Below are 18,912 nucleotides of genomic sequence, written 5' to 3'. Positions count from 1 at the left end.
TGCGGGGATTGTTGCATCCTAGCTCTTCCTTTTTGGCTTCCTAGACATGAGAAAAGAGGCTTCACTCTGCCACATGCTCCTGCACTGATGTACCCTCATAGATTCAAAGCTAAAGGGCTAACCAATCATAGACAAACTGGGAATAAAAAGAAAACTTTTCTCTTTATAAAACAATGATCTCAGGTATAGATAATACCAATATTGGAGGAAGACTGATAAACACAGGCCTAGTGGAAAAGTGATTAGATTACAGGAGCACTACCCTAGGGAGGGAGTAATGTAACTAGCATAGGACCAGGTCAGTTCTTGACACAGTGGGTTGTTATAAGGCAAGCCCACTGATAACCCACAAGCGTGGCCCCTCCTGCATGTGGCTCTTTCCCTTTCTGCTTCGCTGCCATATTGTGACTGCAACGTGGCTGTGAAGGACTGGCTCCTTGCTGGCTCCATGCTGTTTGGATTTTCCAGCAACTAGAATTATGAGCCAAATAAACCTTCTTTCTTTATAAAATGTCCTGCCTTAGGTATTTTGTTATAGCAACACAAAAGAGGCAAAGAGAAGTAGGAGAGAAAGTTTAAGGAAAGACAAAGAAAAATACATGGAGACACCTATATTTTACAAGTTTATAATTTATTTGGTGTTCCATCCTGCACTCTCCTTTGCCCCCAGTCTGTGGCCTGTCTACCTCATCTTCCACTCACCCTCATTTGCTCACTTCTCTTCGATATTGTCCTCTGAAAAAGCAGACAGAACTCATGCCTGAAGTTGGAAAAAGATGACCATATTTAAGCACATACCCCATGCTGTTTTAAACAAGTCAGCCAGCCAGTTCAGGTAAAGGAGCTCATTGGCTATAGGATGGTAAGTATAAATGTAATTTCATTGTTTTGATACTTAGAATATTATCAGGACTTTACTATTATCAACTCAGCTCTTAGACAAAAATTCTATAAGAATTAGTAGAAATGATGTCTATGAATCCTTTGAGATATAAAATAGGCGCCATTTAGAAAATAATGTTTTTCATAGTTATTTTTATCATTTCTACAGGATACTAGCTTTTGATGATGTGACTCAAGGAGGTAAAATAGTAGGATATTTACTTTGGGAAAGTAAAGATTCACTATATAAACCACCCCAGTAAATGATGGGTGGCTGACATCATCATCAGGAGGCGGGTTCAGCTGCAGCTGGGACTTGGCTGGCTGCTGTGAGATGGGAAAAGATCTGAAGACTGAGAATACAAGCTCTCAAGAACTTGATTTGCCTTCACTTATATATGCCCAAGAATTTCCTATTTTAATAATTATGATAATATTGACATAAGGGCTGATAACTCATACGTGTTAATCTGAATTAAATTATCCTTTTTAATTTAAATTTGAGGAGAATAAAAGTAGTTCCAGCCTACTGACAAATTGTTGAAGTTTTCTATACCCTAGGTTAGGTAATATCATGCTTTATTGTTCTCCTAAACACTCTTCATTTCCTCTATAAGATCCTTCCCATCCAAGTACTACTAAGTAGCCAAGTATGTTAACACTTAACATATATCAAACAAATTAAATAAATCCCTATAGTGACTAAAAAAACACAAACAAATCACCACAGAATTAATTTACATGTATAGAATCTCTGAAATTTACGATCATTATTTCACTTGATTGGTGCTTCATTCAGTCTTCTCACTGAAGAACCTGACCACACATAACTTAGAGAAAGAAAGATTTATTTTCTACCATTTCTGCAGATTTTTAGGGCATTAGTCCATGTCAGCCTGGGTCTGCAGAGCTGAGGTCATGGTGGAAGAAGACGAGGGCTCTGCTCTCACATCATGGAGGCCAGAAATAGAGAGATCAAACAAAGAATTCAAAGACACAAGCACAGGCCCTAAAGCTACACACTCAGGAACTTACCTCTTCAATCCACATTCCACCTGCCTAGGTTACCATCCAGAAAATCCATTTTAATGGATTTATCCATTGATGAGGTTACAACCTTCATGACAATTATGTCAACTCTGAACATTTATTTATGAGCTCTTCAGGAGACATTCTATAGCCAAACAATGGCAATTGATAGTAAGTAAGATGAGACATGTAGTGTAATGGAAATAATACTGAATTGGGAGATAAGAAACATGTTCCTGCCTTGCCATTATCTATGACCTTGGACAAGCCATCTTACTTTGCACCTTAGATTTTTCATCTGTAAAGTAAGGGAGACAGCCTGAAAAACCTGTATGGAGAGTTTTGGGAACCCCCAATTGAAAATTCTATGAGTTTATAGCTAAAAGGCAAACTTTATGGGGATATGACAGAGTGGGAGAGAAAACATAACCCTCAATTACCTAATGAATTTCATTCATAAAAAGCCAAACCTTAAAATAATTAGTTTCACTTAACTGTTCATCTATTTTCACATCCTGAGCCAGCTCTACATGTATATTTTGTTTAGGACATAGTTTAAAGCTATTTTCTATGTATCCAAAAAAAAAAAAAAATCCAGCCGGGCATGGTGGCACACTCTTGTAATCCCAGTATTTGGGAGGCTGAGACCGGACGATCATGGCTCTCGGACAGCCTCAGCTACTCAGTGAGGCTCTCTGCAACTTATGAGACCCTGTTTCAAAATAAAGAATAAAAAATAGGGCAGGTGGTGTAGCTCGGAGGTCAAATGCCCCTGGGTTCTATCCCCAGACCCACAAAATAAATAAAATAAATAAATAAATAAAAATAAAAATTCACAGAGGTGAATGCTTTCTAGAACTTGCCCATAATGATTACACAAATAAATTATTTTGTTGTATGAAACAAGGGAAAAATACTGTGAGGTTTACATGAGAAACTTCAAAGTCTAGTGGAAGAAGGAGGCAGGATGTGGTTATATTTGTTTAAAACTGTTTAACATTCTAGGCCCAAGGAGTGATATGAATACCAAAAGGAATGATTTCCAGGAGGAAGAGAAACTTCTGATGCTTGGCCTAATAAAACAGAACTACACATTAGTGAAACTGAACTTGAAGATGATTCCAACACTGCTGCTCACAGATGAGCCCTCTATCTGGATCTCGTCCAACCCCAGCGGCTGCGTTCACTGTAGCCACCATGTGTCATCTGCAAACCAGAGGGTTTCTGTGCGGGAAGGACCGGCCAGCTTTCTTGGCCAAGCTGCTGCCATAAAACACACTAGTAATTTGGTTTTCATGTTGTTTCTTTTTTTTTTTTTTTAAAGAATATTCTACTTTGATGCACAGGGGCCATTTGGTGCCACATTGTCCAAGCCTGAACAAAAATGACTGTTGAATGTTTTAGCAAAATCAGGTCACATTTCATTGAGTTGTTTTGTGTCACTGCAAACCACTGCTTCACAATGTGGACTGCTTTTCTTAAATTTTTTTCTAACTTTACAATCTAAGCACAAGAATACAAAATACAGTTCAACACTCTCAGACATTAGGAATAATCTGTCTTTAACAACTAACATGCATCAGCTGCCTTTTGATATCATCTGCAAAAAGCAAAAGCATCATGAGATCTCTTAAAAGGACGGGAAAACTAAATGTCAGAACTGCATTTTTACACTCAGCTAGAGAAATTCCTGCCTCATATAAAACACCTACGTTCCAACACCTCGTATTTGCTTTGGAGACTTACAAAGAGTTAATACAGCTTGTTTGGCATCAGATATCGGTATAATGGGCTTTTACTGAAGTAATTAAAATTTGTTTATAATTAATACAGATGAATTGGTTTCTGCACAATAATAGTTAGGAGATTAACAAAGGCCACATTTTGGCAACAGGACTACATTCTTTTCCAAGTGCTGTGGGACCTTATCCAATGAATGTCTGTCCAATCCGGCTGATTCTTCAGAGATGCCATATGGCAGAGCTATGCATTATGACTTTTTTTTTCTAAAAGGCAGCCATATGACATAACTGATCTTTAAAACGTTGTCAGAAGGCATTACCTGGGTAGGCTTCTAGCTGCTTTCCAAAACCTTAGCAAGCAAGGGGGCTATTAATTATGAGCAAAAGAAATGTGCACGCGCATGCTGGAAACTTGGCAATCTTTCCTCCCTAGTCACAGCTGATCATCTCTCAAGCCATTCTAGTTAGGGAAGTAAGAAACATTTAAAAAAATATATCTAATGGTAAGAAGAGGGTGTTTTCTGCCTTAAACATGTACTCAGGAATTTCATTACAAAGTATCTACATGCTTGACCCCTACATGCAAATATTTTACTACCTACCTATACATTCACCATGTCCACTGGAGGGAGGGAGGGAGGGAGGGAGGGAGGGAGGGAGGAAGGGAGAGAGGGAGGAAGAGAGAGAGAGAGAGAATGCTATTCACAACTAAAATTTTTGAAACAATGTTTACAGTACTATTATTGAAAGAAAAAGTATTTCTGTTGTCATAGCCATTGGTTTCTATCTGACATTTATACCTTGCCTACTCAATTTTGGATAGCAGAAAATGTAAATAGCTCTAATATTTTCTTTCTGATTTCCTCAGAAAATTAGGTTGTGCAGAGGGGAACATCCATTTTAAACTTTCCTTTTTTGCATGTGCTTAGAACAAGTTGGGTGCATTTGTTTTTATTTTAAAATGTTCTACGCTGATATTTGGATAACTCCATAGGATATGAGAGAAAGAATAGGGAACAAAGCTATGGCCTCAGTGAGTCGGTGCAGTGTTCTTGCCAGTGAGGAGAGCTACGCAGGACTCTGCTCCGTCTCAGCCCACAACTCTTTCTCTAGTCTGAAAGTGCTTACTGACTTCTCCATTTGGATCTCAACTTCGTTGTGGGTAAAATCCAACTTCCTCAAACTATTCCTCCTAGTCTTCCTTTTCTATTAATGTCTACTCCATCTGTTTCCTAGATCAGTTAAAAAAAACTTTCCAGTCTTCTTTGTTTTTGTGGTACTAGGGATGAAACCTAGGGGCATTCTACCTTTGAGCTATACCCCCAGCCTTATTTTTTATTCTTTATTTCAAAACAGGGTCTCATCGAGTTACAGAGGACTTTACTAAGGAGCTGAGGTTGGCAGCAAACTGGTGATCCTCCTGTCTCAGCCTTTCAAGTACTGGGATTATAAGCATGCACTTCCACACCCAACTTTAAAGTCTTCTTTGAACTCTATTTCTTCCTTACCTCTCTTCCATCCCATCCCATCCCATCCCATCCCATCCCATCCCATCCCATCCCATCCCATCCCATCCCATCCCATCATTTCCCTGATCAATTCCTCCAATGGCTTCCCAGCTCACTTTTTTTTAAACAATTTTTTATTGAACATAAGTAGTATACATTTACACTATATTTGGTGCCCTCTCCCCCCCGCCCCCATCTTCTCCCCCCCCCACCAATGGTTGTCCAGGTTAACCATGTCTTATTCATAATTTTACACATGTTCAGGTGTAGACCCTCATTAATCAAGATCGGCCTTTCTCCTCTCCTATCTTTCCATTCAAACTTAGCTAGTATTTCCCCTCTAATATCTGGGGTCCTACTGGTATCCTTTGTGTTTTCTAGTTTGGGCATATTAGAGGAAACATGTGTATCTTCTTCTGTGCTTGGCTGATCTCACTTAACATGATGCTCTCCAGGGATTTCCATCTTCTTGCAACTGATATAATTTTGTTCTTCTTTATGGCTGAATAGAATTCCATTGTGTGTTTTTCCCACAGTTTTGCTATCCATTCATCTGTTGATGGTGATCTGGGTTGGTTCCATATTTTGGCTATTACAAATTGTGCTGCTATGAACATAGGTATGCATATGTTGCTGTATTTCTCTGAATTCAACCCCTTTGGAAAGATACCTAGGAGTGGTATAGCTGGATCATATGGTGGATCTATTCCCAACTTTCTCAGGAATCTCCACACAGATCTCCATAGTGGCTGAACTAGTTTGCACTCCCACCAACAGTGTAAAAGAGTTCCTCTTTCCCCACACCCTCGCCAGCATTTGTTGTTGTTTGATTTCTTTATGCTTGCTACTCTGACTGGGGTTAGATGGAATCTCATAAGAAGGACAGAGAACCTCCAAGTAAAGAACCTAATGACACAACTAAAGGACCTAGAAAGACTGCAACAGTCTATTCCCAAAGCCAGCAGAAGGCAAGAAATCATCAAAATTAGGGCAGAAATAAATGAAATAGAGAACAAAAAAACAATTCAAAGAATCAATAAAACAAAAAGTTGGTTCTTTGAAAAGATTAATAGAATTGATAAACCTCTGGCCAACCTAACCAAAAGAAAAAGAGAATCAACTCAAATTATCAAAATTAGAAATGAAAAAGGAGATATCACCACTGATAGTGAAGAAATTCAAAATATTATCAGAAACTACTTTAAAAAATTATACTCCAATAGATTTGAAAACCTGGATGAAATTGACAGATTTCTAAGCACAGTTAACCTTCCTACACTCAACCAAGAGGACATAGCAAGCCTAAACCAACCAATAACAACCAAAGAAATAGAAATGGCAATAAAAATGCTTCCACCAAAGAAAAGCCCAGGCCCAGATGGGTTTCCAGCTGAATTCTACAAAACCTTCAGTGAACAACTAATACCAATACTTCATAACTTGTTCCGGGAAATTGAAAGAGATGAAACTCTCCCAAATTCCTTCTATGAGGCCAGTATCACATTAATCCCCAAACCAAATAAAGATACCTCAAGAAAGGAAAACTACAGACCAATATCCTTAATGAACATAGATGCAAAAATTCTAAACAAAATACTAGCTATATGCATTCAAAACTATATCAAGAGAATAATACATCATGACCAAGTCGGTTTCATCCCAGAAAAACAAGGCTGGTTCGACATATGCAAATCAATACATGTTATTCACCACATAAATAGAACCAAGAACAAAAACCACATCATCATAGCAATAGATGCTGAAAAAGCATTCGACAAAATCCAACACCCATTTATGTTAAAAACTTTGCAAAAAATTGGGATAGAAGGAAAGTACTTCAACATCATCAAGGCAATTTACTGCAAACCCAAAGCCAACATTATAGTGAATGGGGAAAAACTGCAAGAATTTCCGCTACAGTCAGGAACAAGACAAGGATGCCCACTATGACCACTCCTTTTCAATATAGTCCTTGAGACTCTTGCTGCAGCAATCAGACAAGAGAAGGAAATCAAAGGAATCCACATAGGAAGAGAGGAAGTAAAACTATCCTTATTCGCAGATGACATGATCCAGCTCACTTTGAATGAACGTCCAGATCCATGCCAGGCTTATGGAACCCAGCATAAGCAGCTCACTTGTTACTTTTCTAAACATATTCCGTACATCTTGTCATTGGCTCTTTTCTGCTCCTTTTTCATTGGCCTCAAATACTATATGCATAGCATACATCCTCCGCCTCAGTACTTCTGCACCTCCTCTTATTCTTAGCAGTATTCCCAGTAGACTCCTCCAGGTTGGGGAGACTGGATTGTTACATTGTCAGGAACTGTGTCATGTAGTCATCACAGCAGTGGTGGCTGGAAATCAGCCAAGATGGGAGTATTTACAACCCAGGAAATTGGCACAATCTAAAAATTAGTTCTCATCCCATAGAGAGACTTTTATACCTTTACTAGAATGCCATTTTATTCTGTTTCTGGAATGTTCACCTGCGCAAGTACTTCCCCTGCATCTTCATTTCTTCAGGCCTTAGTGCAAGACCTTACTAATGGGACTCCATCCAACTATTCTATTTAAAATATAATTGCAATGGAGGAAGATGGTGACCAAAAGAGTAGCATCATGTACGAAATCTGCTGACACTCGATCTCCATTGCCTCAAAACAGCACTCTACAAAGCCAGACACTACCTGTAGAGGAATAAGAAAAATAAACACATGGGTCAGAGAAAAGGAAGACTAGAAGACCAACCAGAGGAAAAAAATTCCTGCCTGAGGCGGGCGCTGGCACTGGCGCAGTTTTCCGACACAACACTGAACTCCAAAGACAAAAGGAAAACAAGGATGTGGAGCTCAGCACCAGAACAGAAATCCACCAGTCTCGTGGGGCACCATCACACCAGCAGCAGCCCACTTCACCACGCACCCCAAAGTTCCAAAGTAAAGGTGCATCCGGCAGAAGAACGCTCAGTGCTGTGCCCCTAGGGACTCATGCAGCTGTGATAAACTACCTGAGTCTGAGATCTTGTGGTTCAACCCAGTGAAGGAAAAGTGGTTACAGAGATTACCACACTCTCCAGAAATTCAGAGCTGCACTCAAGAGCACTGTAAGTGAGGTCGCAGCCCCAGGGAAAATGCCCAGACAGGCACTCCTAGGGACTCCCGAAGCCCTGACAAACTTCCCGGTTCTGAGACTTCCGGGTGCAGCCGGGAGAAAGCAGGAGAGGGGGCTGCTGTTGGACATAACAGAAGCTCTGACAGACTCAGGCTTTGATCAGCAGAAAATGTGGGGGAAAAATCTAGGTAGACCCAACTAATAGAAGCACCAGGATCACCACAGAGAGACTGCAGGAGACCTATTTGCTGAATAGTCACTTATTTGTAGAGTTGTATTAATACACTGTTGAGGTTGTTTTGATTTTTTGTTCTTTTTTTGTTGTGTGAGTGTGTATTCCTGGTAAATATTTTTTTTTGTTGTTTTTTTGTTTTGTTTTGTTTTTAACCTATTCCCAAACCCTCTCTCAAGCTTTTTCCTTTGTGCATACCAACTGTCTTCTCTCTATCCCTTTCCTATCTTTTTTCTGCTTTTTATCTCTGCCTTGTCTTGTATCAAACCCACTTCATATCATTATACCACAAACTCTACATTGGTCACTGGAATACTACTTTATTCTGACTATCTCTAATCTCTAGTATGTACTCCTTTACCAAACTCATACTTTCATTCTATTCGACTCTGGGATTTTACTCTATTCTTTCATTTTTTCATTTACTCCTACATTTCTCTTCTTCCTCAACCCTCACTGTTGAATACAATACAAACTGTCCGTGGATATACCAGCTGACACCTAGAAACCGAGAGAAATATATCAAAATAAACAGAGGCAAAGTTATGAAATCATGAGAAGGAGGAACAATGAATTCACACAACTCCACAATTACAGAACCTGATAACACAGAATTGCAGAGATCTTCAGAAGGTCAAATCAGGAATGTAATTGTAGAGATAATACAGGATTTTCAAAAAGAACTCAGAGAGAGTCTGAAAGAAATAAAGGATGCAATCATTGAAGTAAAAGCATCTACTCAAACTATAAATAATTGTGTAGACCACATGGAGAGTAGAATCTTGCTCCTAGAAGATGATCACTCCAAAAATGAACACATAGTTTAAAATATAGAAAAAACAATTAGACAGCAGGAATTAGATATTGAAGAAATATGGGCACATCTTAAAAGAGCTAACCTAAGAATAATTGGTATAGAGGAGAGAAAAGAAGGTGAAACCAAGGGGCTCAACAATCTTTTCAAAGAAGTAATAGCAGAAAATTTTCAAAACACAGAGCAAGAGATTGACACAAAGGTACAGGAAACTTATAGAACTCCCTTTAGACAAGTTCAGAGAAAAGGTTCCCCACGCCATATAATAGTCAAAATGACCAATGTAGAAGCCAAGGAGAGCATCTTAAAGGCAACAAAAACAAAAGTCAAAGTGACATTCAGAGGGAAACCAATTAAAATAACTCCAGACTTCCCAAACCAAGTCATCAAAGCCAAAAGGGCCTGGTGTAACATATTCCAAACACTGAAAGAAAACAACTTGCTCCTACCCAGGAAAATTATCTCAAATTAGATGGGGAAATGAAAATGTTCCATGACAAACATAAGCTGAAGGAATTTATGTCTTCAAACCAGCACTAGAGAAAATTCTCAAAAAGACTAACTACAAAGAAGAAGCAAGTAATGCATGCCAGAACCAAAGCAACAAGAATTTCCATTCAACAGAAAACTAAGAAGAGAAGAACAAACAGTATTTCAAACAGAAGCAAAATCTCAACATGTTAGGAATTAAAAATCATCTCTCAATAATCACACTGAATGTAAATGGCCTCAACTCCCCAGTAAAAAGACATAAAGTGGCAAAATGGATTAAAAATCAGAATCTATCTATATACTGCTTGCAAGAAACACAGCTTACAAGTAAAGATAACAACAAACTTAAGGTAAAGAGCTGGAGCAAGGTAACCCATGCCAATGGAACTCAAAGACAAGCAGGAGTTGTAACTATGATATCAGATAAGTTAGACTTCAAGCTCAAGATTATTAGAAGAGACAAAGATGGTCATTTTATACTGGTAAAAGGAATAATCCAGCATGAGGAAATAACAATAATCAACATTTTATGCTCCAAACTTAGGTGCAGCTACTTTCATAAAACAAACTCTGTGATATTAAGTCACATATAAATCCCAATACAACAATACTGGGAAACTTCAACACACCTCTCACACCATTAGATCAATCTTTTAGACAAAAGGTCAGTAAAGATACCTCAGACCTAAAGAATACCATTTATCAAATGGACCTGTTAGACACATATAGAATATTCCACTCAACTAGAGCAGAGTTCACATTTTTTTCAGCAGTACATGGAACCCTCTCCAAAACAGATCATCACATTCTGGGCCACAAAGTGAGCACTAGAAAATTCAAAAAGTGTGACATACCTCCTTGTATCTTTTTAGACCATAATGGAATGAAACTAGAAATCAACTATAAGAAGGCTCAGAGAAACCACATAAACATGTGGAGACTGAACACTACACTTCTAAATGAAGAATGGGTCATAGAAGAAGGGTGAAATCAAGAAACTTCTAAAAACAAACAAAAATAGAGATACAACATAGCAAAACCTCTGGGACACAGTGAAAGCAGCATTAAGAGGAAAATTTGTAGCACTGAGTGCTCACATACCTCACAGCCCTTGAAAAATAGAAACAAACCAACTCCAAAGCCAGTAGAAGATAGGAAATTATTAAAATCAGAGCAGAAATAAACAAAGTAGAGGAATGAAAACAATACAGAAAATCAACAAAACCAAAAGCTGGTACTTTGAGAAAAAAAAAAAAGATATATAAACTACTAGCCAATTTAACTAAAGAAAAAGAACCAACCCAAATTTTGAAGAGAAAAGAAAAGGGAGGTATCACAACTGACAGTGCAGAAATCCAGAGGATTACCAGAAATTACTTTGAAAAACTATCCTCCAACAAAATGGAAAATCTGGAGAAAACTGACAACTTTCTAGATAAATAAACCTTCCTAAACTAAGTCAAGAATACATAGAAAATTTAAACCAGCCAATAGCATTCAAAGAGATTGAAACAGCAATAAAGACCTTACCATCAAACAAAAGCCCAGGACCAGATGGTTTCCCAAGTGAAGTTTATAAAATCTTTATAGAAGAGTTAATCCTAATATTCCTCAATCTATATCATGATATATAGAGAAATGGGACTCTCCCAAATACATTTACAAAGCCAACATCACATTAATACCGAAACCAAATAAAGACAGGTCAAGGAAGGAAAAATACAGGCCTATATCTTTGATGAACTCGGATGCAAAACTGCTAAACAAAAGCACTAGCAACACACATTCAAAACCACACCAAGAAAATCATACACCATGACCAGGTAGGCTTCATCCCAGGGATGCAAGGCTGGTTCAACATACACATCAATCCATGTAGTTCATTATATAAACAGAACCAAAGACAAAAATCACATGATAATTTCAATAGGTGCTGAAAAGGCATTTGATAAAATCCAACACCTATTCACGATAAAAGCACTGCAGAGATTTAGAATAGAAGGAATATCTCAACATCATAAATGCAATCTACAATAAGCCCACAGCCAACATCATATTAAATGGGGAAAAACTTCAAGAATTCCCCTAAAAACAGGAACAAGACAAGGATGTCCATTATTACTACTTCTTTTAATATAGAACTTGAGACTCTACCCAGGGCAATAAGGCAATAAAAAAAATAAATAAATAAAGGAAATCAAAGGAATACAAATAGGAAAAGAAGAACTCAAACTTTCACTATTTGCAGATGACATGATACTATACCTAGAAGACCCAATAAACTGAACCAAAAGACTTAAAGAACTGATCAACAAATTCAGTGAAGTGTCTGGATACAAAATCAATCTCAACAAATCAGAAGCTTTTCTGGACACCAACCATAACTCCACTGAAAAAGAAATTCAGAAAACACTTCCACTCAGTATTTCCCACAAAAATATAAAATACTTAGGAATAAACTTAACTAAGGTGGTAAAAGATTTCTACAAAGAAAATTATAAAACATTGAAAAAAGAAATTGAAGATCTTAGAAGACAGAAAGATCTTCCATGTTCATAGATAGGCAGAATAAATATCATCAAAATGTCCATACTTCCAAAAGTGATCTATAGATTCAAAGCAATTCCCATTAAATTACCAAGATCATTTCTCACAGACATAGAAAAATCAGTTCTTAGATTCATTTGGAACAACAAAAAATCCAGAATACCCAGAGTAGTTCTCAGCAACAAAAACCATGCAGGAGGAATCACAATACCTGATTTTAAACTATAATGCAAAGTCATTGTAATAAAAACAGCATGGTACTAGCACAAAAACAGATACACAGACCAATGGAGCAGAATAGAAGACTCAGAAACAAATCCACATACTTACAGCCAATTGATATTTGACAAAGGGGCCCAAAACATACACTGCAAGAAAGATAGTCTGTTCAATAAATAGTTTTTAAAAAACTGGTTAACCATATGCAGAAAAATGGAAATAAATCCAACTTTCTCACCCTGCACAAGAGTCAATTTAAGATGGATCAAAGACTTGGAAATTAGACCAGAGATCTTGAGGCTCCTTGAAGAGGATATAGGTCCAACACAGCAAAATGTAGGCACAGATAAAAGCTTTCTCAACAAGACCCCAACGGCACAAGCAACTAAAAGACAAATCAATATGTGGGATTGCATAAAACTGAAGAGCTTCTGCTCAGCAAAGGAAACTGTCAAGGACCTCAACTGAGAGCCAAGAAGATTTTTGCCACCTACTCCTCAGATAGAGGACTAATATCTAGAATATACAGAAGATTCAAGAAACGCAACACTAAAAAACCAGGTAATCCAATAAAAAAATGGGCAAGTGAACTAAATAGACTCTTCATAAAAGAAGAAATTCAAATGGCCAATAAATGCATGAGAAAATGCTCTACATTATTGGCAATCAGAGAGATGCAAATCAAAACTACCCTGAGATTTCACCTAACTCCAACTAGAATGACAATCATTCAAAACACACACACAAAAAACAAATGCTGGTGAGGATGTGGAGAAATGGGAACTCTAAAACATTGTTGGTGGGATTGCAAATTAGTGCAACCACTTTGGAAAATAGTATGGAGGATCCTCAGAAGAATGGGAACAAATTTACCATTTGATCCAGCAATATCACTTCTGGGTATCTATCCAAAAGAAAGCAAGCCAAACTACCAAACTAGTGTATGTGTATCTATGTTCATAGTTGTACAAATCACCATTGACAAACTATGGAATCAACCAAGATGTCCATCAACAGATGAATGGATTACAAAACTGTGGGATATGTACACAATGGAATTTTACACAACCATAAATAATCACAATTACATCATTTTTAGGGAAATGGATGGAGCTGGAGGACATTATGGTAAGCAAGATTAGTCAGTTGCAAAAAGTAAGAAATTGGATGCGTTTTCTAATGTGTGAAACCTAAAAAGAAATGGGTCATAGGAGGAACTCTAGGTGAAAAAGGAGATCCTATAGAGGAGCAAATAAGGCAACCTAACTGAGGGGATGGGAGGGAGGAAAAAGGAAACTCTTAAGCACATGATGTACTTAAATAAACATATAGATGTCAACCAGTAAGCTAAGCATGAGGAGGGTTGGGGAGGGAATGAGGTGGGGATTGGGTAGGGGCTAACTGGGCAATGTGTTCATGTATGTCTACACAAGTTATTTTTTTTTTATCCCATTATGATGTATGATACAATGCCCCCCAAAAAATAAATCACATATTAAAGAAATAAAATGTAATCGTCCTTTGACTCCCTCCTATCCTTCCATATTTTCATAAATTTTTCCATTAAACATATTATTTATTGCTTGTAATCTGAGCATTCGGGAGGTGGAGACCAGAGGATCTTTGTGGACAGCTTCAGCTACTTAGCAAGGCCCTTCACAACTCAGTGAGACCCTATTTCGAAAAATAAAAAGATTAACAAATAGGACTGGGGCCGGGTGTGGTGGCACACACTTTTAATCCCCGCATTTGGGAGGCTGAGACAGGAGGACTGCGGTTTGCAGACAGCCTTAGCTATTTAGCAAAGCTCTTTGTAACTCAGTGAGATCCTGTTTCAAAATAAAGAATAAACAATAGGGCAGGGTGTTTAGCTCAGAGGTAGAATGCCCCTGGGTTCCATCCCCAAACCCGAAAAAAAAAAAAAAAAAAAAAAAAAAAGGACTGGGGTGTAGTTTGGAGGTAGAATGCCCCTGGGTTCCATCCCCAGTACTGCAAAAACAATAAAAGAAACAAAAAAGCCCAACTATTTATTGATTTAATTTTTTCTAAGGTTATTGCTTGTGTCTTTGAAATAAAATATGAAACAAATACATAAAAAAATACTTTATCAATGTATCTTTCTCTCTACTAATACCCAGAACACATCCATCAATGTTCTAACTCATCATATAATGCTAGAGATGTTCATTTTTAAGATGATTTATTTTGAAATAATATAATCGATTATAAATCACTTTAATATCATAAATATTTCCACATACAATATTAAATTTTTTGTGTATTTTTACTTAGATTTAATAATGGAACATTTTGCCATAAATAGTCTATCTTTATACCTATTTGGCCACCTACTTTTTTCCTCCCCTTTCTCCTCCTTCTCCTCTTTTTTTCCATTTATTGGAACCATTGAGGGATTTTGTCCACATCATGATCCTTTATCTTAAAAGATACTTTATCCTTTAAGATATCCTTTTATCCTTTCTTTAGATAAAAATCTCTTCAGAAAAAGGACATTAACCACAGAAATATGGCCAGCCTCTTTCTTTTTTTCTTTCTTCCTTTCCTTTTTTGTGGAGTTTGGTACTAAAGATTAAACTCAGAGGCATTCTAGCTCCAAGCTATACCCCAACCCTATTTTATCTTTTTTTTTTTTTTTTTTTTTTTTTTACTACATTGCTGAGGCTGGCCCAAACCTACTATTCTCCTGCCTTTGTTTCTCAAGTACTAGGATTAAAATCATACACCACCATGCCTGGCAGTTAACCTTTACTTTGTACCAGACAACAAGAAAACGGGTTCATTGCAGTGGCACAGTTTTGAAATCCCAATGACTCAGGAGGCTGAGTCAGTAGGATGGAAAGTTCTAGGGCAGCCTGGGGAACTTAGCAAGACTCTGTCATAGAAAACAAAAAGGGCTGGAGATGTAGTTCAGTGGTAGAGTCCTTCTGGGTTCAATCTATTGTATACCCTCCTCTCAAAATAAAAAGAAAGAAAGAAAAGAAAAAGGAAGAAAGAAAGAAAGAAAAGATAAAAAGAAAGGAAAATATTTTTCTTGTTATGTGGAGAAAAAAAATTGCATGGGGACACAAATGGGATCAGGGATCAGGCCCTGAAGCCAAAGTTGAAGAAGATGATGGTTTGGTCCAGGGTGTGCACAGCAGAGCTATCAGGAAGTTAATTATATTGAAGATACATTTTAAAAACAGAGTACAGAGGTTTTACAAATAAACTGTGGGGTTTTAAAGAGAGAGAAAGGAGAGAGGGAGAGAGGGAGAGAGGGAGAGAGAGAGAGAGAGAGAGAGAGAGAGAGAGAGATTAAAGATAACTCTTAGATTGTATCTTAATTTAGTCTAGAGAAGATAAGATAATGCACTTTCACAGGCTCTCAGAGATATAGCCCAGTCTAGGAACTTTATGTTATCACAGCCCTTGTGAGAGCCTTGCCAATGTATTCTATCTTTGCTAGAGTCAAAGACTTCCTTAAAGCAAGTGAAAGATTGAGGATTCAAAATGGCAACTGAGGGACACAGCACTTCTCAGTAGCTGAAACAAATAAAGTTCAACCATTTAGAAAGCAGTGTCTTAATCAACAAAATAAATACATCCCAGGAACCAAAACATCCAGGTACCTCGACGGAAACCCTAAACTTGAAAAAAAGAAGAACAAAGATCGGGCACCAGACCTGCTGCAGATACAATCAGGACGCCCGCTGGTGAGCTGCCTGTGCTGGCTGCCTGCCTGCCCAATCTGCACTCCCGAGCCCTGACTGAAATCACCGTGGCAAGATAATCTGAGACTGAAAACGGACATAGAGCCTCATCTTAAGCAGCGAGGAGCACCCACGTCAGAATTCTGTGTGCTCACCAGCGACTGGATCACAACAACACAGGGACTCCCATGGAGGCCTGGACCAAGGAAGCCAGGTACCTGAGTGCGTCCAGGGAAAGTGCGGGTCCTAGCGTGCGCCCCAGGCCCAGCACTGGCCCTGGGCATCTGTCCCACGCCTCAGAACCCAGCACTGTCCTCGCACACTCTGTCTGCGCCCTGGACCCCCGCTAGCAGTCAGTGCCTGCGCCACCCCCCACCCCTAAAATTGGAGCTTACCTCACCAATTAAAAGACATAGACTGGCAATGTGGATTAGGAAACATAATCCAAATATATGCTGTCTGCAAGAAACTCACCTTACAGCCAAAGACATTCACAGACTGAAAGTGAAAGGATGGAAAAAGATATACCATGCCAATGGTGACCAAAAAAGAGCAGGGGTAGCAACCCTGATACCCAACAAAACAGACTTTAAACTAAACCACATCAAAAGAGACAAATCAGGGCACTTTCTTTTATTAAAAGGAACAATACACCAAGAAGATATAATGATAGTAAATATTTACGCGCCAAATGTGGGTGCAACCACATTTGTAAAACAAACCCTTCTGGACATAAGATCCCAAGTACACCCAAATACACTAATTCTGGGAGACTTTAATATGCCTCTAATGTAACTGGATCAATCTTCAAGGCAAAAGATGAGTAAAGACGCTTTAGAACTAAAGGAAACCATAAACCAAATGGACCTAATAGACATTTACACAATAGTTCAGCCAGGACAGAATACACATTCCTCTCAGCAGCCCATGGAACCTTCTCCAAAATAGACCACATCCTGGGACACAAAGAAAGCGCCAGCAAATTCAAAAAATGTAATATAATTTTTTGGATCTTTTCAGACCATAATGGAATAAAAGTAGAAATCAACAACAGGAAACTCAAAAAAATTATTCAAATACATGGATATTGAATGTTATGCTATTGAATGATGAATGGGTAGAAGTGAAAATTCAGGAAGAAATAAAAAAATTTATGGGAACAAATTAAAACAGAGACACAACCTACCAAAATCTATGGGAGAATATGAAGGCAGTACTAAGAGGAAAGTTTATTGCATTGAGTGCCCACATAAAAAGGACAGAGAATCACCAAGTAAAGAACCTAATGACACAACTCAAGGACCTAGAAAGTCTGCAACAGTCTATTCCCAAAGCCAGCCGAAAGCAAGAGATCATTAAAATTAGAGCAGGACTTCCGGGAAGATGGCGACCGAGAAAAGCGGGTCTTAAGAGCCTCGCTAACAACAAATCTCCATTACCACAAAATCAGCGCCTTTCATAGCCAGAAAACACCATCACCAGTGAAACAAAAAATCACCAGGCTCCAGAGAGAAAGCGGACTGAGAACAGAGCCACAGAGGAGATACACCAGCCTCGCGTCCGAGGACGCAGCAGACGCGGCAGCAGCGCCATACTGCCTGCGGCACCGGCGAATTCACAGGACGGCTACAGCAAGCCGAGGTGAGCCACTGCGGAACAGCTAGGCGGGATTTCTCCGCGCAGAGAGCATCTAAAGCTCCCAGTGGCCGAGCTCAGCACACGCTGCAGGGATTCAGAGTAGAAATCAAAATCAAAGAAAAATGCCAGCCCCACAGCCGAGGGCGTAGCAGCGGCACCATATTGCCACCGGCGGCAGCAGCAGGGAATTCAGAGAGGCCAGTACAGCTACATCTGCATACACAAAAACAGTGAGTCAAATTGCGGGCCACAGAGGAGAAATCCCAGTACTGTACTCACTGGGACTTGACCCAGTGGTGGAGGGGCAGTGGCAGAGATATCACACCATAGGAGAACGTGAAACCTGGCACCCCCCACAGTCTAAAGCAGCCTCTATCAACTCTCTGGGTCGGAGACTCTGTGATAAAACCCAGTAAAGGAGTAGTAGGGTCTGAGATACTACTGACTTGAGATCCAGAACACCTTAAGGGAAGTCATAGTGACCCAAGGGAAGAATCCAGAGAAGGCACAAACATCTGCAATCACGGGAAAGAGGAATAATACTGGAGCAATTAATGCCCACAACCCCACAACATCAGAACCTGATAAAACAGAAAATCAGAGATTTCTAGAAGATCAAATCAGGAAAATAACTGTAGAAATAATAGAGGTGCTTCGAAAAGAACTCAGAGAGAGCCAAAAAGAGATAAAGGATGCAATTAATGAAGTAAAGGCCTCAATTCAAAGCACAAACAACCGATTAGAACACATGGAGAACAGAATCTCGCTCTTAGAAGATCAGCAATCCAAAAATGAACGCATAGTTTCTAATCTAGAAAAAAATATCCGACAGCAGGAATCTGATATTGAAGAAATATGGGCCCATTTTAAGAGAGCTAACCTAAGAATAATTGGAATAGAGGAGGGAAAAGAAAGTAAAACCAAAGGGATCAACAATCTCTTCAAGGAAGTAATAGCAGAAAAATTTTCCAAACATAGAGCA

This window comes from Muscardinus avellanarius (assembly GCF_963383645.1).
Source record: "Muscardinus avellanarius genome assembly, chromosome: 4".
Lineage (NCBI taxonomy): Eukaryota > Metazoa > Chordata > Mammalia > Rodentia > Gliridae > Muscardinus > Muscardinus avellanarius.
Note: the sequence above shows the minus strand (reverse complement) of the source record.